At 46.1% G+C, this 24,143-nt stretch overlaps 1 protein-coding gene and 1 long non-coding RNA gene across 4 annotated transcripts in view; one reads left to right on the top strand and one right to left on the bottom strand.

Moving 5' to 3' along the window:
- The window catches only part of PAK5 (p21 (RAC1) activated kinase 5), an 80,003-nt gene that overhangs the window by 18,278 nt on the left and 37,582 nt on the right, over positions 1–24,143 (top strand). For 2 of the 3 annotated variants that reach the window (XM_027455566.3, XM_038176938.2), the window contains one exon: positions 5,224–5,364. The gene's annotated coding sequence lies outside the window, so the exon portion shown is untranslated. Of the gene's footprint in view, positions 1–5,223; positions 5,365–23,392; positions 23,539–24,143 lie in introns of all 3 variants that reach the window. The other variant, XM_072035252.1, reaches the window with a different exon arrangement.
- On the bottom strand, positions 20,640–24,130 carry LOC110354504 (uncharacterized). Its single transcript, XR_011807960.1, has 2 exons — positions 23,952–24,130; positions 20,640–22,333 (listed from the first exon to the last, which is right to left on the bottom strand). It is a non-coding gene; the product is annotated as an uncharacterized lncRNA (long non-coding RNA).

Below are 24,143 nucleotides of genomic sequence, written 5' to 3'. Positions count from 1 at the left end.
AAGGAGGCTTATGTGATCAGGCTCTGTTTATATCTTCATCCCTCCCTTGGAGAACTTTTGAACCCGCAGGCCGAGATCAGCCAAATTTACCAGCGGGAGGTGCTGGTGGTAGGAGGGCCGCAGGGGTTTTGGAGCTAGACATGGCTCTCACCCCTGGTGGTGACACTGAAGGGAAGTATTTCTGTGTCAGCTCGCGGGTGATCAGACAGGAGCTTTGCAGGAGAGGTTTGTATACGCCCAGCCACAACCTAGCAGTGGAAATTGCTTTTTTTTTTGTGGATCCGTGACATGCAGGTGCTGCTTTGCACAAGCTCGTCTGCGAGCAGCAAGCTGTGAGTAGCACAGGGGACGTCGCAGAAACAAATGGGAAAGCTTTCTGCGGTGTTACGGAAACTGGCGACGTTTGGAAGATACAAGAGGGGTTGTACCTCCCGAGGAAACTGAAGTCTCTCAGCAGCAACCTCAGTAAACTAAATCCTTCCTGGGGAGAAAGGGATAACCACGTGAAGAGGCCCGACGTCCCCGCTGCGCATCTGGCAGTCGGCTGCCCGCCGAGAAAAGCAGCTCTGTGGCGCGGAGAGAAGGGCCCAGCTGGGGGGGATTAAAGCCCTCGGGGAAGCAGCACCGGCCGTGCTGGCTGCCCTGCTCGCTGTGGCTTCATGTCAAGGTGTGGGGAATGCGGCAGGACCAGAGGCTGCTGAGGGGCTGCCTTTCTGTCTCACTCACCTTTCGTGTCCTGGCTGGTTCCTCTGCATCTCCCGGTGGGTCAGCAGCGCCTCAAGGAGCTCACGGAGATGGGAGAGTTGTGTCTGCAGCAGCTCTCCCTCTGGTTTATAGGAAGCGATGCACCACCCCATCATGGTCACAGAAAGCAGCAGCAGCTCTCGTTTGCCCACGCCAAATTAATGAGGAAGAAATGGGAGAGTTTAGGGATGCGGTCGGTCATGGCAGCTGCTGCGAGCCTGTTGACTTCAGTGCAGCTGTCCCAGATGTGCACGGATGAGGAGGAAAAAGGGATTAAGCGGTGATGTCTCTGGGTGCCTGATGCAGGCACTCCTCTGGTTGAATCAAGGGGGTTTGTCATCGTGTTAAAGGGGAAGAAAAAAAGCAACTGCTGCTGACTTCAGCACTCAGACCTCAAAGAGCCTTCCAGGATGCCCGGCTGAGTTTTGCAGCTTGCATTTGGGATATGGGCAGAGGATGGCAAGCAGCTATTCCCTGCCTGCTGGGCACATGCACAGTCTTAGCCAGTGTGGCCAGTGACCGATTTGGAGAAGTTCTGCTTACCTGCGATTGTTCTTTGAGCTCAGTGAGTTATTCTGGGGAGCACTCAGGACACTTCTGTGCATCAGGAGTGCAGGTGGGGAGGACGGCAGGTGAAGGGTGCACCTTGATACGAACTTGCTTAAGAGCAATGCAGAGGGACCGGTGTATTTAAGGATATCTGATCACACACCTCCTGAGGCACTGAGATCTGCTGTGAATGCTTGGATGCCATTAGCAGCCCCAGCACCAGAGGCTTGGCTGATCCTGGCACCATTTTCCTGCTCATGCAATCAGAAACGGTCTTGCTGCCCTGAACCCACGTGGTTGCCTTTCTGCCTTGCACTCGCTAGCTCTTGAAATACCTTGATCAACAGGACTGTTCGCCTTGGCATCACCTGCCACTGGGGGTTAAACAGACCTGCTTACAGAATATCTCACAAACTAAACCAGCGCATTTGGATTGCTTTTTGCACGAGACATGTAGCTGCTTCTCTGCAGGGGTTTGTAACGATACCAGGTCATCTCTCGGTCGTTGTAATTTTCAAGATAGAGCAGAAAAGAATGCCAATTAGTGTTTATGTAGATAGAGCTAAAAGGTTTTATTCCTAATTTCTAGGATACAGCTCTGAGCCCGCTGCATGCGCAGTGTTTTCTAGCAATTAAAGCCACTGCTTTCTCAATAATTAAAATATCCTAGAAGAAAAGGCAGATAGCATCATCAAAAAGGCAGTGAGCAAAACTCTCGGATGTCTCAACTCTTCTTAACGTTCTCCTCTTTTTCAGCCTCTTGTGTCTTTTGGGATCTCTCAGGCAGGAGCTGCTGTTGTTTCTATGCACTTCTCTGATGCATTTTGGTTGATTTGTCTGTGATGACCTGTCTGTGCAATAGTCATCAGGGACATGGTGCATGACTTGTCCAAATACCACTTACGATGAAAACTGCTGCAAAGATTCTCCAGCAAAGTCTTTATCATCATTTTTTTTCCACGTGTGAACGCTGTATTGTATCCTTTGATTCCTAAATCTTTTCCTCCTTGCTGCACCAATCTTATTTTCAGCCTTTACTCTTCAATCTTCATGGAACTAATTTAAACAACTACAAAAAGACTTCTGAAGCCGGATGTTTTTCTGCTTGGAAAATCTTTGAAGCTTGAATTTCCACTGCCTTCATTTTCCTGCTGTTTTCCTGGTGCTTTTTGCTCCTGGACATGAGTCTTCCAAGAGTCCATTTTCCTGCTAGTGTGAGTGCCAAGCTTTGGTACTTGAATAGCCAAGCTCCTGCCTGTAGGACTTTCTGGACTGGCTTTCTTATTCTTCTCATGCAGTTTATTATTTTTGACCTATTAATTCTGATAGGGGTTAACTTTAATTATGCGAAGTTGAACTTGATTATTTAACCTTAATTAAGCCACTCTGGGTCTCCATTCCTCAAACCACTTGAGGAAGTCTTACAGTATTCCCTTCCTGGTCTAACCTACATTTGGAGCGTTGGCTCGCCTTGTAAAACCGAAGAAGAGAGGGACGTCTCCTTGCCTCCCTGAAATGAAGGTCATTAAGGCCTGACAGCGAGGTTTGACGTGGTGGAGGTGTCACGGGAGGATGGCTGCAGGTGTTTGTCTGCTCGGACACCTCCTGCATTGGACACGTGGCTGAGCGCGTAGGCAGCCCTGCCCCATCCTAACCAGCAGGTAGTGCTTTGCCATGATAAAAGCCTGCAAACAAGGTTTTATTTATGTATTTCTGCTCTTGAAAAACAGCCTTCCCAGTTATGAATTTTGGGGTCTGCTTGTTATCTCACTCAAATCATCCCACACCACATGTGTGGGACCTTTTCCCTGAATGTGGCATGACTTTCAGACTAGGTAGTACGGGCTGTCTAAACCAACGTTTTTAATTCAGAGTCCATCTTATTTTATCCAGGGGCCTCAGAGCTGACTGTTAATAAACACCAACTCGGACATTTAATTAAGTGTAAAACATACCACGATCCTGGATTTATTTTTAAAAAATTCAGCAGTACGATACCCAGATTTTCACGGCTTTTATTTAATTTCTGTACCTTCCTTCACGACACACTGTCCTGATGAGGTACTGCATCTCTTCAGTGATGTAATTGAATCACTTGAAGCGAACATCCACCTTTACTGGGTGGAACACGGGACTGCTGCTCTGCCTTGACAAAAGGAAAGCTGAACCTGTGAATACAGCTACAGGTCTCTGGGGGATCGGGGTCCTCAGCTCGGTACGAGGGGACCGAAGGAAGGTTTTGAAGGTGCCACAAGCTTTCCCAGCTGTGTTCCTAGTACCAGTTCTAATGTTTATCGGGGTAGGTGTTTCCCAAGTACTTTCTCTGATACTTGCATAAAATTGACTGCTTTCGAAACATTGCTGCTGTAAATTCCTGGGCTAAAGCATCCACAGGAGACGCGTACAAAAATTAAGTAGAGCATTATATACTCGTACACATATTACAGAGATCCTGCCGTGATCTGCTTCCACCTGGTTATAAACCTGGCCTAACTCCCTCCTGTGCGAACTGGCAATCTGCCGCTGCCCGTCCCAGGTGGTCCCCCTGGACTTCTCTTGACACCGAGGACCCTGGCAGGGAGCTGTGCATTGTCCAGGCTAGAAGTAAAACACAAATACGTGGAGATACCTCCTGAAGTAGCACGTTGTTTCTAAGAAAATGAGAAGGTGATGTAAAATATATGGCTGGTCAGCTTGCCTGTTGAGTAAGAGATGGTTTCTGGAGGACATGAATTATGCACTAAGTCATTTTTAATATTAATTTGGTCGGTGCTCGTTAAAGTGACTGTGGCAGTGGCGTTCTGAAGTTGTTTTAAATAGTCAGAACCTATGGCAAAGAGCTGCCCCCCAGAAAACTTACCTTCCTGTGAAAGCTGTTGGCAAATGAAGCCGCTTCTTGCCTTGGAGAAAATCAGACCTTGGTCCCGTGAGCTTTGGTAGCTGCCTTGCTTTAAGTGTAGGGTAAGTCCCATTAACTCTTGTAAGACTGGACAGCAGGAATAAAGTTACGCATACGCACACATGCGGGTAGGATCAGGGCATAAATCCCCTCAGCCTGCTCTGTGCGTCTGAGCTGGGGACTTGCCCAGGTGGTTTTTACGAAGCGTTCAGAGCTTTCCCCTGTGTGTAGAAACACCATTCCTCGTTGAAGGGATCATTGCTGCTCGGTGCTGGAGTCGTCCATGTAACTCTGCTGGGGGGTGAGGTGGGAGCAGTGGGGCTTCATCCCGCAGGGCTCCCAGCGCGCAGCAGCAGTTTGGTGCTGGAGGTTGAGTCTTGAAGCTCTTGGCCAACGGTGTAGGACCCATAGGGTTTGTTCCTGCTGGAGCCACCTGTCCTTTCTGTTGGCTTTGGTGGGTGTGAAGCGTGCTTTGCTGCTCCTGGGATCCTGAGCAGCAACCCTGCGAGGGACGGAGCTCTTTCTTGGCAGAGGTGGGAGGAAAGGCTTGAGCTGTGCTGCTGGTGGGTGGCTGACCCAGTCCCAGCCTCAGTCTCTGAACTTTTCAGTGTTATGAGGAGACAGAGACACCAGTACCTTGGTAGTCCTGGTGAGGAGACTCCTTCTGGAGATCCTCTGTTAAATCCCTGCTTTGAGTAAGACCTTGAAGAGATCTGGACCTGCTTCTCCCACCGCAGCTAAGCATTGCAGCCACTTGCCATGGGAGCAGTCATCACCCTTTCCCCGTCAGTGGTTTCACTAATTATACCTGCATTTCTAGGGAAGCAGCCAAATGCAGCCCACGTCTGTAAGTACCTTCAGATCCTCCAACTGTATTTTTGACAAATATGCTATGCCCATTTGGGAAAAAAAAAAAAAAAAAAGAAGAAACAGAAAACGTCTGTTTCAGTTTTCATTAGACACATGGCTGATCTTTCTGTTGGTCTCTCCTGACTTCATTTCTCTAACCGTTTTTTCATTGTTCCCAATAGGAAGAGTGCTTTCCAGCTGGGCTGAGCAGTTGCCCTCACAGGAGACGTTTCTTCAGCCCGCAGTCGCCGTGAGCTCCAACACGCTGGTCCTGTGATTCTCAGCGCCGTGGGATGAGACCTCCCGGTCGGCTCAGCCCCAAGGTGGGTTTGTGCTCAGCCTGTCCTCTGTGAGCTCCCTGGGGCCTTCGTCGTGTATTTCTCCTTGTTTGCCAGCTCTGTCCTTGCTTGCAGCGCACGCTCCTGCAAATCCAGAGCAGCCTGTGGCTGCTGGCTGCATACCGCTGTAGGTGGTGTTTCTGTTTTCAGAAGGGAAGTATTTGTCAGCAAGTAAAACATTTACTGGTGGAAAGCTGCAGCATCTGCAATCCCTGGTTGTGTTTCTGGCAGCTATTTCAAAATCTTTGCCGTAATAACAGTAATTGCAATAGGTACTGTTGAGTGAAGGACAATTAGAGAGGGTTGACTTTTATGTTTTCCTAATATTCACCACAAGCTGCCACCGAGCCTCATTCTGCTGGTCCTTACAGCATTACAACTGGGCAACTCCTTTTAAGTCAGTGGCAGGAAAGTGATGTAAAAACCGGAGGAGCGTTGGGTGCAGCACTCAGTGTGGCTCCCAGCAGCACGCTGTGATGCTCGAGGTGGTCGTAGCGTCTTTTCTGCTCCTGCAGAGAGCCCTCCACAGCTGCTCTCCCTGACAGCCTGATTTATGCCCTGGGATTTATGGAGCTGAACAAATGATCATAGGAAAGCTGTGCGCTTCATTACACTTGGCCGATTTTCCCAAGCCAGAGGGCAAATCCCCACTTCTCTACCTGTGCTCACTTTGTGCAGCTGCCCTGCATCCTCTTCAATAGTCTGAAAGCCACAGATTAGGGGATGTTTCAAGGCGCCTAAGGAGTCACTTACCCTCTTTTGGAAGTTGAGCTCAGGAGTGGTGTAAGTGTTGCTGCATTTTCCCACTGGCTGCGACCTTCCCAAGGAATGCAGCAGGGTACTGGGGCCAAATCCAACAGGGCATGTGAAGCAAGCTTGATCCCATTTTTAACATAAAATAAAAAATTTCAGGGTGTCCACGAGCAGAACAGTTCTCTAACATTAGGATGTAGTGGTTGTCTTGTTAAAATCATTTTTTATTGTCTCTCTTAAATCTATTTGAGTGGACTCAGTACGGTGTAATGTGAATTAGTGTCACTGCCATGAAAGGAAGATACCTCCCAGAACTGAGCCTTCGAGTCTTTCATCACCCACCTTCCCTGGAGGGAAAGGGGATGTGTAGCTGCAGTTCAGCTGGGGAAATATTGGGTTAATCACACAAACCAGCCAAAGCAGGGTAATGGTAGAAGTGTTTTTTCCCTCTTCAGACGGAAAACTGGAGAAAATTTCTTTACTTTTCATTTAAATTTACTGAATGTTTGGTCTTGAAGCTCATTTCAGGAAAGAAACTGAGCACTTGGTTTCACCTCCATTAACCACTTTGATAGTCCAGGAACTGCGTTAATGCCGCCCAAGTTAATGAAGTGTGCAAATTAAAAGTTTCATCTAGTCCCTCCACTTAAGCTTATCTGAGGCCCAAAGGGGCCCATTCGTCAGCGGTCAGCTTGCACAGGTGGTACAGGGGTAAGAGTTGAGCCACGGGGTCTTTGCTGGCAGTGACAAACAAACGTGAAGAGACCAGGCCAGGCTCTCCAATCCCAGCTCGACTTCTCAGGGCTCCGCGGTTAAGAAATGCAGATTCCCGTGTTTGAACCAAGCACGTCAAGTCTGGAGCATCACCAACACCACGCAGTTGCTGTTTCCATGGAGGCAGCCGTGAAAGCAGATTTCTCCTTCAAAGAAAGGAAAAGCATGGGATAGAGCACGGGCACTCCAAACGGGTGGAAGTCCTTCACCAAACCCTGGCAGAAAGTGAGCCCCCTTTGGCTTCTCCTCTATAAATGGGTTTCCTAGAAGCCAGCTGCAGGCTCGTTTTTCGCAGAGAGACCCGGATCAACCACATGCTCTGGGTGGCTTCTGGCATCCCGGGGCCACAGATGGAGATGGAGACTTACCGATCTCAGCAAGCCTTACTTCCAACAGCGAGAGAGAGATAGGAGAAAATGCTAAGCTTGAAGGGGTTTTATGGATTTATGAAGCCTTCCTGCTGGGGGAAGGGAGCTGCTGAGGCTTTGCCTGTCTGTAATAAATTCCATTCTGAGCAATCAGGGTGCTGGGAGAAATATTCAGGGCAGACCCAGCAAAACGGACCCGCAGCAGCCACCACGTGATGCGGAGTTAATTCTGCTACCGTCGCTTCATCCCCTGTAAAATGGGGCCGCACAAATCCTCCTCCTTGCCATGCAAGAGCTGCTCCCTTGGCTTTCCCCTTCAGTACCGGGTCAAGTCAAAGCTACTCGATCGATTCAGCGCCTTCTCTTCTGGCCTTACCCAATTTTCTGTTACACACCTGTCCCCTCAGCCTCCACCTCCACTCACGTTGGTATCTATGTGCTGCAGTTTTCCCCAGTGGTTTGTGTCGGGGTGAAAAAGCTTGGTGCTGACGAGCACCAGAGAAAGCTGTGTATCGGTGGCTCTGCTGGCGGATGGTGCTGCTCTTCCTATTTTCTGGTTCAGCAGGATAGGTGGACTTAATAATGAGAAAACCTTGCCACGGAGATCATACAAAGCAGCGAGCAGCTGAAGCGCAGGGCGAAGAGGAAAGGTGTCAGCAGGAAGCAGATGGGCAGCACAGTGTGTGGTGTGCCTGGCATTTGTTGCTCTGCAAGAGGAAGCTCAGAAAGGAGCTACAGTGGGACCAAAGGAAGAGGAAAAACACCAAAACCCATAAATATTCAGAAGAGCAGAAGAGACAAATGTATTGACCTAAATAACCATTGGTGACTCAGAAGCTTAAAGGCAGTGTTCGAGTCATAACTGGGCATTAACAGCATGAAGGTGCGTGGACAACATGGGGCAGCAAAGGAGGAAAGGGGAAGCTTTGGGAGCAAAATGCGAAACAATGGAGATAGTTTCTCTGAGAGTCCACCTTCCGCTCTCACCACAGAGACCCTTGGCAAACCAGGCCTGTAAGCTGGTATTTTGCCTTCTGCCAAAACCAAGTCGGGGACTTCTGCCTTCCTCTGAGCAGGGTTTTTCATTAGGCTAATTCGGTCAATAATTCCGTCTGAATCATCGCCATCTGATTCATCCATATGAATCGCAGACTGATTGCAGTTTTTGTCTGTGTTTCTCCCAGCTGAAAGCAAGCTGACCTGCAAGTTTTTGCTTTGATGCATCCGTAGGAAAATTTCATCTGTGCTGCCCCATCGTCATTTTTCTCTCATTGAAGATTTTTTTAAACTGAAGGGATTAGCCAGAGTGGAAGACCGTACTGCCATCTTTCAAAAAAACAAAACAAAAAAACTCTTCCCCGGAGAAGCTTGAATTAACCCCCTCTTTTGTTTCTGCAATGTAATTGATCATTTTACAGATCAGATTCCATCAAAGTACACTGATTGATAAAGCCTCAGTGTCTTCGACTTTAGAAAGCTGATTCCCTACGTAAAAAAGTTACAGCACCTGTCCTGAAATCAGACAGGTTAATAATTTATTAATATTTCGTCCTGATTTTAGGCATCTAGTGGTTTCTTTTACATTTGTTTTTCTTTTCATTTGATGTTCTCATCATAATTTGTATATATTTCCTACCTATCCCCTGCAGTGCCTCTTTGCATCTGTATTGCTTTGTTCTGTATTTATTCCTCCTAGCATATGATGACACCAAGGAAAATCCTTTCTGTGTTATTACCATGAAAAGCTGTTCTCCTGGGGTCAGTTCTGTGAACTTTCGTTATTTTGCGGCAAACATCAGGGGTCAAAAATGTGGAGGGGAGTAACTTAGCTGTGGGTAAATGGAGGTGAGGGGGAGCATAGGGACGGAGCTGGAGGTGTGAGGGGGTTTTAGATGAAGTCTGGAGAGTGCATGGGAGGTGGTTTTGCAGAAATAAGGAAATGAGGAGCAGTGCGGGGAGGACAGGTAAGAGCTGATGGAAGAGGCCCCTTGGGAAGCAGCCCCAGTGCAGTGTGGGCACGGGGAGCAGAGGCAGGGCAAAACTGAGAGCTCTGGAAAACAGGCAGTGTGCAGGAGCTGCAGGGATGCCTGGCGCTGCTCGGAAAGGGGAAATGGAGCGGGAAGATGCTGCAAAGTTCCCCTCACACACTCTTCAGATTTTAAGTATGCCTTTAGCCAAGAGAAAAAAAAAAAAAAGAAAAAAAGCCTAGTTCCTCCTCCCCCCATCTGTAACTTCCTTGCTCTGATTATTACCAAGTGTGGAGGCATTTGCCTCTGCACATGTGATGGATGCCAGCAGCACTGGAAAGCTGTCATTGGGGGGAAAAGGAGAAAAAAATCTCTTTGTTTCGTGGAGCAGAGATCAGTGGAGCATTTCAGATGATCGCTTTCAGATTATTGCTGTTCTGCTCTGCTTGTAACTTGCCTTTTCCTCTGAATTAGAAAGCTGTCTATTAATGGGCTGAAAGGTGAGTTGTGGTTTTGCATGTTAGTGGGATTGATTCATCCCCACGGGAGTGTACTCCTGCAGAAGGCAGAAAAAAATGCACATGTTGGTAATTAAATCAGCCTTTATTTACTAATATTGGCTCTGGGATTTTCCAAGGCAGAAATTTCCATCATTGTTTTTCCCTTCTGATGAACATGAGCTCTGCTGGATTCAGAGCAGATAATGTCCAGCCCTGCCTTTGTGCTTCTTTACAACCCACCGGGTTCACAAGATCTTGATGAAGGAACAGGGTTTATGTTGCTGAGGCTTCATTTTCCATTGAGATGTGGGAGACAGCGGCAATGAACGGGAAGGAAGCAGGCACTGGTGTGCTGAGTGGCTGGAGCTGTTCTTACCCCTGTTTATTCCCAGCTCACTTCCCCAGCAAATTTCTTTTTGAGTGAGGACTCAGCATCTGCTGAAGCACAGTGTGATAGTGGGGTGGAGCTGGCTCCAGAACAGATCCCATGCAAGGAGAAAGGTGTTGGGCAAGCTGTTTGGCAAACAGATGATTAATGTTCAGTTGCACATCGTTATCGCTGAAAAACAATGTGGAGAGCTCCTGTTTAAAGGGTTGGGTGCAAAGCTGCAGTGCTACAGAAAGCAGTGTATCCCTACATTAATCTTTCTGCTTTTCATTTAGCCTTTATTCTGTAAAAAGAGTAGTCACTTCGGGTTTCTGTGCAATATCTCTTCTAGCTTGTGTTACAAAGAAAGGGAAATAAGCTTTCTGAAACAAAGTCAACCACCTGCCCTCTCACCCCTGCTTTTGCATGTGCTGTCACCATTAAGGGTTATTTTTCACATCCTGATATCCATAGAGAGAAATAGAGAAGCCGGTGGCTCTTTCTAGGGTCAGGGCTCTCTCCTGTTGAAGCCACCAGCGGTTCAATTGGGACCCAAATGATGAGCCAGGAAGCAAAAGGCTGCAATGAGACCGCTCTGCACCAGGACACAGATAATTGGATGCAAAGATGACTTTCAGGGAGGTACGAAACACACAGCAGCAGGCACCCATCTCTGCTCTCATCGGGTAACATCCATCATAAATACACTTTTTTTTTTTTTTAATTTCTCAATAAAATACTTTGCTGCATATTTGACATTTGAAAAAAAAAAACAATATACTGATTCAACTGATTTTTAAATGGCACCGAGGGTAGTGTAGGTCTGCTTGGCAGCTCCACTGCAGATACAGCTTTTGCAGCCTGAGCCCCCACAAGCAAGAGAGGAAAAGCTCACATGGACTTTGCACTGATTTATTCATATCACATCTCATACGTGGGCGAGCTGAGCCTTCAGCTTTTGGAGTCCTGAGCATTGGTTACTTTCAAGGACATGCCACAAGTAAGGAACACAGGGAGATGAGGTTATCTTATTTCCATTTAAACCATCTAACATATACATAATAAGGAGAAATAGTGGTTATAATAACAGATTCATTACCTGTACTCTGAAGGTAATGAACCTTCAGAGTACTACGGGGGAGCTACTGGAAGAGGTATTGTACAGCCCACTGTTTTACATAATCATTTTAAAAGCTGTCCACGACTTCTTCCTGCATTTATCCTGAGGAAGCTGAAAATAATTTAGAAAAAAAGGCTGTGTGCTGCCGGTGATTACACAAGTCAGAGCAACTGAAGGCTGGGTCGGCCCCCTTGTACTGTGATTTTTTACGTGGACGGACAGGTGGCAGAGCCAGCGGTGGGGCTGTGCTGTGTCTGTGGTGTGTGGCAGTGCCACCAGGAGCAGTGCCCTGCCACCCACCCGGGGGCACAGAGAGGGGCTGCCTTCCAGTGCAGGCTCTGTTTGTTGTCTGGGGCTATATTTTTGTAATAATACTTTAGGAACGTGGTCGGAATGGCAGAGGCATGCCTTGACCTCTTCTGTAGAGGCTGGGCAGTGCAGCATTTCCTGCAGCTCCACGCGCAGGTGCTGCATGCTGCTGGCTTCCAGCTCCCAGAGCTGTTGGGGGCATATCCCAACACCCGGAGCTGTCCAGAGGAGAAAATGCACCAAGAGCAGGGGTGGCCTTGATGCTGGAGGAGGTCTCAGTGGAAAACTTTGAACCTAACTGGGAGGAGGTACTTGGCTCTTGTGAGCTTTTGTGTTTGTGTGTGTCAATGCATGTACACAAGTAGCCTTCCATCTTTTTATTCTCTGTGATATTTCGACACACAGAAATACGTATCTTAAGTTTTGGCCACAGACATCGCTCGGAGGCTGTCAGCCAGCAAAGCACGTGTACGTGTTCCTGCAGCTGGCAGCGCGCCCAGCGGTTTGGCAGGAGGAGGTGGTGAGTCCTCTCTGAGTGCTGTGCTCAGGTTTATAATAAAATGAGAATATCCACGCTGGTTTTTGAAAGGGCTGATAATGATGATGATTTTGGAGCTTTTGAAGGCTTTCCATGTGCCATAACTTTAAGTGCAAAAGTGGTGTGCAGAGCCTGATCTTCGCAAAACCCATTTGCGGTCCTTCCCCTTGCAGATAATCCCACATCCTTCTGTAGCCTTGGCTTTACGGGAGCAGACAGAAAGCTTTAGGTTCCTGCAGGAAATGGAAATTGTATTGATTATTTGTAACTTCTGAGTGTATTCGCCGATGTACTGTTAATTTACCAGCTGGGGAGCTTGAAGCTTTTTGCTAAGCAGTGAAAAGCCTTGGGAGTTGATTCTTCTTCAGCTTTTCTCCCAGGAAGCCAGCTGAATAGAGTACAAGGTATGCTGTAATATGTTGCAAGAGTTTATGTAATACCTCGGAGTTTGTTGTAGCAGAAGAAATGGCTGCTCTTGCACCAGTTTTGTCGTTCAGTTTGCCATCACTTGGCAGATGGTGTAAGTGTCGCATTACTGAATATTTTTAGGGATTCTAGGGGTCCTCGGTCACAGAGATGGAAAATGAACTTGGCAATCAGGTACAGCAAACAGGAGGAAGGCATCTCATGAAAGGACAGCCTCTTCTTTCCACAGTTACGTAACAATCTGAGCGAGATGGTGTGGCCACCTGCTCGCGGCCTGTGCCAGCAGCGGCCTAGCGCTAGGCAGGGCCTCCTGCTGTGGTGAAAGCCTCTGAAACGTGATGGCGGCTCGCAGCCTTTGTTGGTTCCGTAGGGAAAATCCTGTTTTTTCCCCGATACAAAATAAAGTTTTCAGTTCGTCACAAATTCAGCTTTGGTTTGTGAACAGCGTAACTATTGAGAACTGCACAGCCTCTGCGTACACTGATTGAGGAGTCTAAATTGTTTTCCTCATACACATCCCACGTCATACTCATCGTTAAGGAGCAGCTCTCTGAAGTCTGTTCCCTATTTTGACCCAAATAATTTAAACATGGGTTCACAGTATGCAGTATTTGCAACCTAGAGGAACTGAAGACAGGCTTAATGTCAATGGACATGAGAGTCTTTTGGCTTATTTTCTTCCACTCGTTAAAGTCTGTGCAATCCTGTTCCCTAAAGCACGGCAGGTTTTGGGTGGACGAAATTGTCACCAGTTCTGTGGAGGCATTTTGCTTAGCACTTTTCAGTGGACATGATAGTTGAATCATTTGGATTTCCAAGAGCATAGTTATGACAAATTGCTGCAGGAAGGAGTTTTAAAACATGTTAAAAAGAGTAAAATAGGTTTTCAGCAGTATGCATTGAGTGCAGAGGCTTAACAGGCATATAGTGTAAAGATTTTATTGTTACTCATTTACAACGTCTTGAATAATTTGAGTATCATGACCGTCTTAAAATCATTTTCCTAAAACTTTTATATTGCCTCATGAAGCACACACTAAGTCATCTTCTCTGGTAACCGTGTAGAGCACAGACAATTTTCATATCAGATAAAAAATAATCATGCAATTTATTGATTCATATGTTCAAAAAATTGAGGAAAAAACTAGGCTGACATTTTTGGAGTTTTCATTTTTTAAAATAGTGCTTTATGAGAGCTTATTAATAGAGTTTTATGTTTCTTTTCATTTAAGAACAAAAGGAAAACAGTGAAAATGAAATAAAAGTCTTGGTAAGACAAAATACTTCACTTGACCCTGAACAGTAAGTCTGTGCCAGTAAAAATATTATTGCCATTTGGATCTGAACTCCAAATGCTTATTTCTTATCTCAGCCAGCAAACTTTGCAGTCCCTTTTGTCACTGCATGCTAACCCTGGCCCCCACCTCCCAGGTAGCTGCACATGTTTCCATAATGTGTCTTTTTGCAGCCACTTTCCCTGCTTGACCCTTGATTTCCCAGTTGTATCAGCAGCTTTGTAGGCGTTGTTCGGTAATGAAGTTGGGAATGAATGAGCTAACGAGCCTCCCTGCCCCTGGAAACAGCAGTGAGCACAACCACAGGCAGCATGCAGGGATTTCCCTTTTTTTTTTTTTTAATCCTCCCCCTTAATTGGTGGTGTATTTTTGCTGCTTACTTTAATAAGAATCTTCAATCCCAGATGCAAGTACACTAAATTTGTGTTTTCCAGCGATATAAAAAGAAGGTTCAGGGCCTGGAAGCCACAACCACAATTTCCCTGGGTATAGAAGGTGGCAGTGGTGACCATCTAGGATGCAGCAGCCTCCCCAGTTGTTCAAAACCTACATGCAGTCAGAAATCATTTCTATTTTAGTCCTTTAAAAGCTTGAAAACAATTAAAAATCAAAGTAGCATGCATATTTCTGGATTTGCACTGCTTGCCCAGAGATAGAAGTGAAATAATCACAGAGATAAAAGAGAAATTATTTCATTCAGTTGTATCTAAGTTTTATATTATGTTTTTGTTTGCTTTTCTGCGGCTGGTCTCTGAACTTCCACATCTGTTTCACAGATACAGCATAAAGGGTTTCAGTTCCTCCCTGAACCCTTTATCTCCAGTTGAATTGAGAATGGGTGAAACTCATCACTTCCTAATTGATGTTCGGAGATAAGAGAAAACAGTCTACAGGGCAAGGTCCCTCAGCTCTGAAACACTCAGTGCTGAGGAATTGTTTGAATGCAGTTGTTGATTGTGGTGGGTGATTCACTGCTGTATAAACAATCCATGTTCTGTGTAAAAAACTTAGAATAAACTTTCTGAAGGAGATATAAACAGTAAGCTCTAGCAAACCCTTGAAGAGATCGATTCTCATTTCTAATTCAGAAACTGAGTATTGCATGACACCAATTCAGTAGATAATAGGATAGGAATTGACTTTCAAACCAGCTTTTCAGCACTCTGCAGAGTAAGAAAAAAAAAAAAACACAAAATGTGTAAGAAATAAAAAAATAAAGTAAAATCTATACTTGTGCATTTTATTGTGGATCATGGAAATATTTTTCCTTCATGTTAGAGTGATATAAAACAAAACTTAATACAAAGGTAGGAAACCCACAGTAATAACAAGAAGCGTGATTTTAATCTTCCAGGTACTTGCTGTGGGTATGATAATTGGCAGACACGTTTGTTTGCATTGTAAAGACATTTTGACAGATCAAGTAATCCAAGTTTGTTTTGCTTATTGGCAAACGCTTGCAGGTCAGATGTGTTTCATCCTAAAGTACGGTCTTGTTATCAGACTCTCTGTTAATAATGCATGAGGCAGGATTCATTTCTGGTTATCATTCGTTGCAAAGCAATATTACAAATTAAAAGGTGAATGGGAAGAACTGCTGCCACAGGTGTACGTCCCCCTCGAATCCCCCTCACACTTGTGACTGGCTGTGCCTCTGCAGGCCCCCAGCAGCACATTTGGTGCATCTGTAATGCCAGCTTCGTGACCGGCATCCAGCCTAGGGGAAGAAACTCAGTTTCAGAAGGTTAAAACTGAAGTTTTACATGAAAAAAAAAAAAAAAGATAGATGATTTGAATGCCTAAGGGTGCCATTTGCTGTGTTGCAAGTTGGTGGCAATCCATTTATTTCTCTGGCAATGCCATTTATTTTGCTGAGGCTGTGCTAGAGTTGGCCCACTGAGGAAGTGTCCCAAAAGGCAGAGGTGGTATAACCTGCGGTGTGATCGATCAGAGCAAGTTTCCAAGCAGTTCTCAGCCACTTTCCAAGTCCTTCCCTTGCAGTGCTTACTGTACAGTCACCCCTGCCCATAGAAATGCCGCTGTTAAACATTAAGTCATATTGTTTCACCACTCTGGTTTTGGTATTTTCTACAGGGTTCCCTGCTCTCCCTGCTTACCTGATAGATCATGGCATTTGTCGTTGGCAGCGTTTCCTTTTCCTGAATATTTTTTTGCACATTCAAATCATTAAAAGAGAGTAGCTGTTTCTGGGTCCTTAGCTACATTCTTCATAATTAGATTATATTTTTTAAAATACTGAATGTAATAACATAGTCGTAATAATAAAACCTCAGAAAAATATTTCAACCGCTTTTAAGTTTCAGAAGTAGCTTGAGATTTGGGGTGTCTCACTTCATGGGTGCCTTATTTAATATCCTCTCCCTGTGGGCATCCAGCATTTCCAGCAAAATGAATACCATTAATTCTCTCAGGCTGAGCTCCCAAAGAACTAACTGCTTCAGAAAATCTGGAGTCTTTTTATCCGTTAGGGGTAGAAATGGTTTGAGTCACCTCCAGGGGTTGGTGGTCGTTGTTTTTGTTTGCTGTTTTTTTTTTTTTTTTTTTTTCCCATTTTAATGTGCCCTGAGCTGCTGCAGACCAATTCATTGCAGGAACTCCGTCTGCATGGTGCTGTGTGTAAGGTAATAGGGAGTGACTGGCTACAATATGTGCGTTTAAGCTACTCAGCTGAAAATTACTGAGCATTAAAATCCACTGGGAGTCACACGACTTCTAAATTAGGAAAGCACATGTCAGTCAGTGTGTGGAAATGAGCCCTCGTACAAGAGCAGCTTTCAATAAGAAGAATGAGTATTGTTCCCTAGAGGACATAAATCCTGGTTTGGCCACTCCATAGCAGCTTTTACTATTTTTCTAGAAGCATGCATTGCCTTTTGTTGTTATTTTTTCCTGTATTTTGTTCTATTGTGCATTTCTGTTAGATATGTCTCATGGGCCAGCTATCAAGAGACACCCTGCTGGGCTGTGGTGTGACGAATTTTCAACTGCAGACAAGGTATTGTGGGGTTTGAAAGAAACATGGACAATGACAAGTGCTGGACAGCTTGTAATTGTTTAAATGGATTCTTATTACATTGTGCAGTGACACAATAACTCTGAAAAATTGGCCAATTTGACCCCAGGTTGAAGTGAGCACAGTGCTGTAGGGTAAAGGGGCATTTTGAGAAAGGATGGCACTTTACAGCTTATTCGGTGTGGTCTAGACATCAGTCAGGATTTATTTTGCTATGATTAAAACATGTATTTTCAGTGTTTAAATGGCTTAGGAGTCTGTCCCATCTCAAAAATTATATCACACACCTTGAAAATCCGTGGGGTTTAGACAAGTAAGTTGAATCCTGTCGACTGTTAAGCTTTTTTTGTGCCGAAATCCATGTGGTTGTGCTTTGAAAATAGTATTTCTTTGCTTTTTGAACGAAGATAGGTAAAAGTGAGGCTGGAAAATCTTTATGGTCACAAGTGATTCAATTTTCATCAGTGACACGATGTCCGTGCAGCAGAGCTTAGTTTGCGGCGTGGGCAGAGGACTCTCAAGGTAGGGCAGCGCTGGCTGGCTTGGTCTGCTCGGGGTTTGTAGGGCCTCTGTGGCCTCTGGAAAGGCACAGTTAAAGTCATCCTCATGATTCGTTGGTAAGGTGCACCAGAACATTTTGCATAGGCTTCTTTATTTTGTTTCTAAATTGAAACGCTAAAGTTATAGTCAAGAAGAGCAAATGGTTAAGCAGGGATCGTGGAGACACTGGGTCTCCGATGAAATGGATGAACCAACCTGGCTTTCTCCTGTGTTTGGTGTTATCCATCCATTTGACATCTGGTTGACAAAAGAAATGACATTTCATGGGCTCTGAAACTGCTGTGTATGTAAAGAAGTAACAAGATCTCCCTCTAGGTAAGACCAGTGACCAAACAAAAGGCAGCCTGTACATCCCAAACTATCCTGTGGTTGTTAGGGAAGTATTCAGGATTATCTCATCAGGGAAGCAAGTTGGGATTTCTCCTCTGTCCCAGTGATGCATCAAGCCTGGCCTGAAACCTGTGAGGTTTTTAAGAGCCTTTCCACTAGCTGTGTTGGCTTCTCATTCAGCCCTCTCTGCTTTTCCAGGTATTGCTTTTTATTTCATCTCCTGACAAATACGATAGTATTCTTTGTATTTTCAGTTTACAAATAGCACAATGGAGGTGACTAATTGTTAAAAAGTAGGTGTCTGAGGCACACGTTTTTTGCAGAGGCAATTCATGCTCTGACTGCAGCCAGAAGAGCCCCACCAAGCAGCTTAGAACCACCCTTAAAGCAAACAAAGAAGAAATACAAAACTATTGTTGCTGCTATTCCTTATTTAAAAAAAAAAAAAAAAAAAAAAAACTTGTTTGAAAAGAAAGAATGACAGAAAAGAGTGAAAAAGTCATTAAGGAGCTCAGCAAGGGCTGCTGGACAGTGAGTTTAAGTTTGAGGTTTAACAGGAGCCAACCCAACTCCGGAGTCACACCCAACAGCCGTTGTAAACCCCCTGGATCCAAAGCACAGTAAGTGCATTGAATTCCCAGCCGTATTCTCAAGTTGTGAGTTTTCTGGGGTTTGTCCTGTTACCCCTGGCCGGGCTCAGTCTTCCCCACGTATCTCAGCAGCAGCTGTGCCCGTGTCAGCTGCAGGAGAATCAGGGGAAGCTGTGCCATCAGTCAGCAGGCAGACAGCAGCGAGCTCCCTGGGATGAGCACCAGCCCGCTCACATTTATCTCCAGCGCTGCCTTGACACGTTAATTTAGTTTGTGCTTCGCAGTTCATACTCTGTTCATTTATGATCGTGTATTGGAAAAGGTTACAATTAATCAGAAAGTGGGTATGGAGGCTGGCAGAGCTAATGATGTATTATTGCATTTTGTTTGCTTTGTAGGAGAACAACTGGGGGATGTGCATAAAACTATTGTTAGTAAGTAAAAATTATTAAAGGATAACAACCCGCACCCATCTCCCATTTTACAAACTGTATTTCTTCTTAAAAGTTCTTGAAAATTAAGGAATTTATTATTACTTTTGGCTGTAATCAGTGTTTTTGGCCACGTGGCTGCCTTGGGGGAAAAGATGCCCTTTTTGCAGGGCTGGGGGGCATACTGGGCTTGCAGCAGATGAGCGTTCGGTATGTGTGAAGCCAATTTCCAAACCCTAATAGCCTGCCCGGCCCCACATGGCAAGGCTGGAGAGCTGGGGAACCACCAAGAACCCCTGCGTAAGAATTGCAGACTGCTGGACTGACTGCAGCGTGCGCTTCCTAATTGAAAATGAACTCATTGCTGGCTGTTAAAAAAGCAAACGTGTTGCTGGGCTGAGGCAGACAACGTAAAACAAGCTCCTCCAGAGGGAGTATTTGCAACTTGGTCACATGCTGGAGCAGTGAAAGGTTTGGGTAAGAAATGCTTCCAGGCTTCCTGGGGTTGTCAGCAGGTGCTGCTGCTGAGCACAGAACGTCCCCTTGGTTTGGTGGGACACAGCATCCAGCTGCTGGAAGGTTGTCATGAGAAAAAGGAACTTGTACCTTGGGTAGCCGAGGTACGCAATTTCTAAAAGCTCCATTTTTAAGTAAAAATACCCATCTCCCTTCATTATTTGTATTAATCGTAAAGTTATTGTAAGCTTTCAAGTATGACAAAATTCCACAGTCCTTTGCACACCTTCGGTCTGTGGGATCGTCTGGGATGGCAAGTGCAGCTGGCATTGCTTCGCAGATGCAATGGGACTCCTGGGCAGTTTTCAAGGTAGAGGACAAAATTAACTTATAGTTTTCAGTCTAAAAGGAGAGCTGCTTACTGAGAGGGGAAGAAAAAGCATCTCCCAGTTTTTACCAGCCTCTGGTCACTACGTAAGTCAGAACTGAGCAGACTTCTGTTTGCTCATTTGGTGGTTTGATCGGATTGCTCACATTTAGGATAAAAGATACAGAACACTCCTAACCTTTAAACTTCAGGTGTCCTTTTTTCATTTTATTCCAGCTGCCTCAGGTTTTACTTGCTGTAAGTGGAAAACTGCTCTCCAGGGCTATTTACATAAATCTGGACTTTCAGCTTTTCAGTTCATCAGCTTGTCTGAGTACCCCCTGATCTCAAGTACGGGAAGAGGCAACCTGCCAAAACCTTAGGATGGAGCCCAGGTGTATGAGAGTGAATAAAGAGCAACCTGTCATCTCTGAGTTGAAATCAGCAGGAGAAACTCAGGGACACGAGCTGGGCAAGGCTTTAGCTTTTCTTAGGGTGGCTGTTGCTGCAAATCCCTAGAGGTGTCCTGAACTTGGACACCCTCCTGCAAAAACCTGAACAGGCTCCTGTGGCACCCAAATAACCTAAATTGGTGAAGTCTTTCTGTAGAATCACCCCACTGAAGCCACTTAATGAGTCTTGTCTTTCCTTTTTCCCACCAGGGCTAGCTCAAGACCACTGCCATCAGCAGGAGCTGCTGAGGCAGCCCCTGCCTTGCGCTGAGCATCGCCCTGCACCATGCTGTAAGCAGCCAGACTGTTAGCAAAGCATGCACAGGCATCTTGGTGGTGCTCATCCTCACAAAAATAGCAACGACTTGGGAGTGTGACAGCTCTCATTTCCTCTTGGTTGGTAGGGGTGAGTGCAGGAGGAGCTGGACAGAGGGATGGCATTTGCCAGGAGACCTGGCATGGTCAGGAGTACCCTGGAGGCTGTCAGGAGGGATTAATTTAAGGGTGAGTGCTCTGGCATGGGGAGGGATGGGTGAGGATGCCCTGCAGGCAGCCCCCTCCCTCCCTCTGCATCCACTAAATGCAGGCTACTGCCCCATTGCCAGGGGGATATTTTCATAACACATTCCATTAGGAAACTAGGGTTTCCTAACAACTGCAAGACAGATGCTGTTCTCCATGACAGAGAACAGGTAGGAGGAGCCTGAATGAACTTTTTCTTTAATAGGATGCCTTCTGTGCTCTCAACAGAGGTTTCATAGCATTTCTGTTGCACAGCTGCCATCCAGCATCCTGGGGAAATGAGAGGTCTGTCATTTTTCTTATTCCCAAAACAATTTGATAAGCCTTGGAGAACATTTTCATTCATTCTATTGTCCACGCTGCTACTTTCCCATATGATTAAATGCTTTATTTTTTGTATCGGGTCAATAAAGCTATGGCTAAAAGATTAAGTCTTCTGTTTTAGAGATCTGAGGACCAGGCACCTTGTTTGGGACACGCAGGAGACCAAACCAGCGCTCTTAGGAGCCAGGAACAGGAGTTTTCACTGCCTCGGCTGCCCCAGACCTGTGTCCTCAGACAGTCAAGGAAAACAAGTAACATCATTCACATGCAGCAGCATTTCAGTGTGATGGCCTGAAAAAAGGAGGGAGTAATTGAAGTCATCATTTTGAGAAAGCAGAGTGAATGGGGGTCAGTTTGGGTACGGAGCCCACAGAGCCTCCTGTTCACAAATGCCATTTGGGGTTAGTGCAAATCCACCAGATTATTTCCTCTCCACAATACAGATACATCCATGTGGGGTATATAAGGTTGTGCCATGCCTGCAATTGCACGAGGGCTGTATTCTTGGGGAGAAATCAGAGGAAATGAAATTTCCTTGGATTAGTGCATATATTAATTCCAGTTATTTAGAGCGACCATGGCTTTGCTTTGCAATGAGGCAGGGAAACCTTGCAGGCTAATGAAGCAGGGAGGCAGCACTCAGCATCTATTACCGATGCCATTAGGAGCCAGTCAGGGCTCTCTGCTCCCTTGGTAGTGCCACATTTCTGTTTGCAGAGCCAGAGGAGAGGCTGCATTGCCTGGGGGCCTCCTGCCCGGGTTCCGTGGGGTCAGAGCTGCTGTCAGCCGGGTTTCCTGGCCGCCTGTCATGGGCACAGCCCCCCGGGAGATGCTCTCCGGCCATAGAGACACACAGCATTTGTGCTTTTGCCCGCATGGCTGAATCTGTCTCTTCTTGTACGAGGTGCTGGTATCCCTGTCTCTCCTGCTGTAGCTTCACGGTCGATTTAAGCTGATGTAAGCATGAGGTGCAGTCAGAAGGGAGAGCGAGTCCCGTTGCCCAGGCTTCAAATGCTGCCCCTGTGTGAAAGCGTGGCCTTGGCATCAGGCGTGAGACTTAAACGCTCTCCTGAGAAGGTAAAGGTGCAGCTGGGCCAAGTTTCACATTTACATCCAGCTGTAGTAGTACTTAAAAAACGGAAGAGAGCAGTGTAACAAAAAGCAATTTAAAAACAAGAATAATGTCTTGAATTCAAGTAGTAATGAATTACTTCTTTAAGAAGGCAATGTGCACCGGTGCCAGCTTTTACCCACCGGTGTCTGGAGGACTCGAAGCATCCAGCAGTTGCATTAGGAGCAAGTCCAGCATAGAAGCCATGCAAGTTCTGGCACTGGTTAGATGAAGAAGCACATTTCTAGAGCTGTTGGTTTAAAATGTGACTCCAGTAGGCCTGATAGATTCAGATCCCAGAGGGTGAATGAAATCAATCCAGATCCATTGATCTGACACCAGCTGCAGCTCGTGGAGCCCTGGAGATGATCAGTGAGTACAAGCTACTGCCTGAGTTGCTGGTGCTTCTGTTTAAGCCTCAAAAGTAAATAACCTTGAGCAGAAACCAATCCTAAAGACTTTGGGCTGTGCTGGAAATGGTTCTGCAAGTACCACGAGGTATCAGGCGTGCCATCAACAAGAAAAATAAAAGGCCAGTTTTCAGGAGACTGAAGTTAACAGATGTGGAGAAAGAGACTGTCCAACAGGGCAGGAGATTTGGAGGGAGTCAAGAGAAGGGGAACAAGAGCCAGAGGGATGTGTGGAAGATGAGACCTTCAGCGAAAGTCCAAGGAAGGCGAGCAAGTCTGCTCCATCTAAAGAAATTACGCCTAGGGGAGACATCACCTGCATACGCACAGAGGGGCACAGAGGGGATGTGTAGAGCACCCAGCAGGCAATTTCCAGACAAGGGGCCTGATCTTTTAGTGAAATACTGAGAGGGAACGAGGGCAGAACACATACTTGATTTATCATCCCATCTCTTTTAGTAGCAGTAATGCAACTGTATTTTCTTCCCTGAGCTTCTCCGGCAGCTGCTCCACCTGACTCATAAAGCTGGGGCAGCAGCTTGCCAGCTGAGTCTCTCCTGTGATGGGAGAGGTTTTAGAAAGCTGCTGGCCTCCTCACCAGGTGGCTCTTCTATTTGAGGCAGGTGCTCCTGCCCCTGCTGCTTGAGGGCTTACTAAGCCCTGCTTGAAATGGCCACAAGATCAAGGTGGAGGGCTATTTTTAAGGCAATAGAGAGCGAGCAGAGAATTTTTCCAGGACAGTATTTCACTGAAAAGCAACAGGACCGCGTTTCATTTTCCTGGGGCCAGGGATTTCTCCAAAGTCCCTTAGGCAGTTTTCTGTAGTCCTTTGTAAAAGCCAGTTCTGAACTTGCCTCGATATTCCCAATGAGCTCTGCTTTGTTTAAGGTAAAATTGACCAAACCCAAGGACCAATCCAAATGTTGAGTGTTTTAGCGGTTTCCTATTCTGACAGCGAGCAAATACCTTTTTTCCTTTTGATTTGCAGTTATTTCCTTTTTCCTGCAGCCCAGCTGCCTCAGGAGGAAGACAAACCCCCACTCATCACTGGGACAAACAAAATGAAACCGCACCAGAAAACAGTGGAAAAATATCCAAAATAGTCACAAAATCAGAATCAAGCTCGGAACAAGTTGCCATCTTGACAGCTATTTGTAAGCATTTCTGAACAAATATTTTCAAGCAAAAGAATTCAAGCTGAGTACCCCTGACCAGCAGCAGTAATGCTAAATAAATAGCTGTACTCCTCCTTTCTCCGAAGAAAGGGCGCCCCAGTTCCTGAAACACACACCAAAGTTCATCCGAACTCCTCCTTTTAGGAGGAGCATGAGGCTGCAACAGAGATTGCAGAAAATATTTGAAATCCCAGTGCAAAAAAACTAAGTTTTGGGGGGCTTCCATCATTAGAGACCTGTGTGGTTAAACCCTCCCAGGATGCTAACAGCACCTGGAGAATTACAGAAGACTTTAGATTAACAAGTCTCTGTCAACATCAGGGAATAACAAGTACTGGAGTTACCCAAAGTCTCACTTTCTGCCGAGTAAATGCTCTGACACTTGGCTTTACCAGGCAGCCAGCTCTGGCCAGCGACGTACGAACAGGGCAGGTCCCATTTCTTCTGACAGCCTCCAGCTCCTTGCAGCAGTGGCTGAGGGATCCTCTCTCCTCCCTACACCACGTGCACAGGGATCAAAGGAGCTGCCCCCTCCTTCTGCACCTTTAAATCAGGAGGGCCCTGGCTGTAATTGGGGCCACCTG

Source organism: Anas platyrhynchos, chromosome 3 (genome assembly GCF_047663525.1).
Source record: "Anas platyrhynchos isolate ZD024472 breed Pekin duck chromosome 3, IASCAAS_PekinDuck_T2T, whole genome shotgun sequence".
NCBI lineage: Eukaryota > Metazoa > Chordata > Aves > Anseriformes > Anatidae > Anas > Anas platyrhynchos.
The sequence above is the reverse complement of the archived record's forward strand: the minus strand, read 5'-3'. Positions and strand labels throughout refer to the sequence as shown.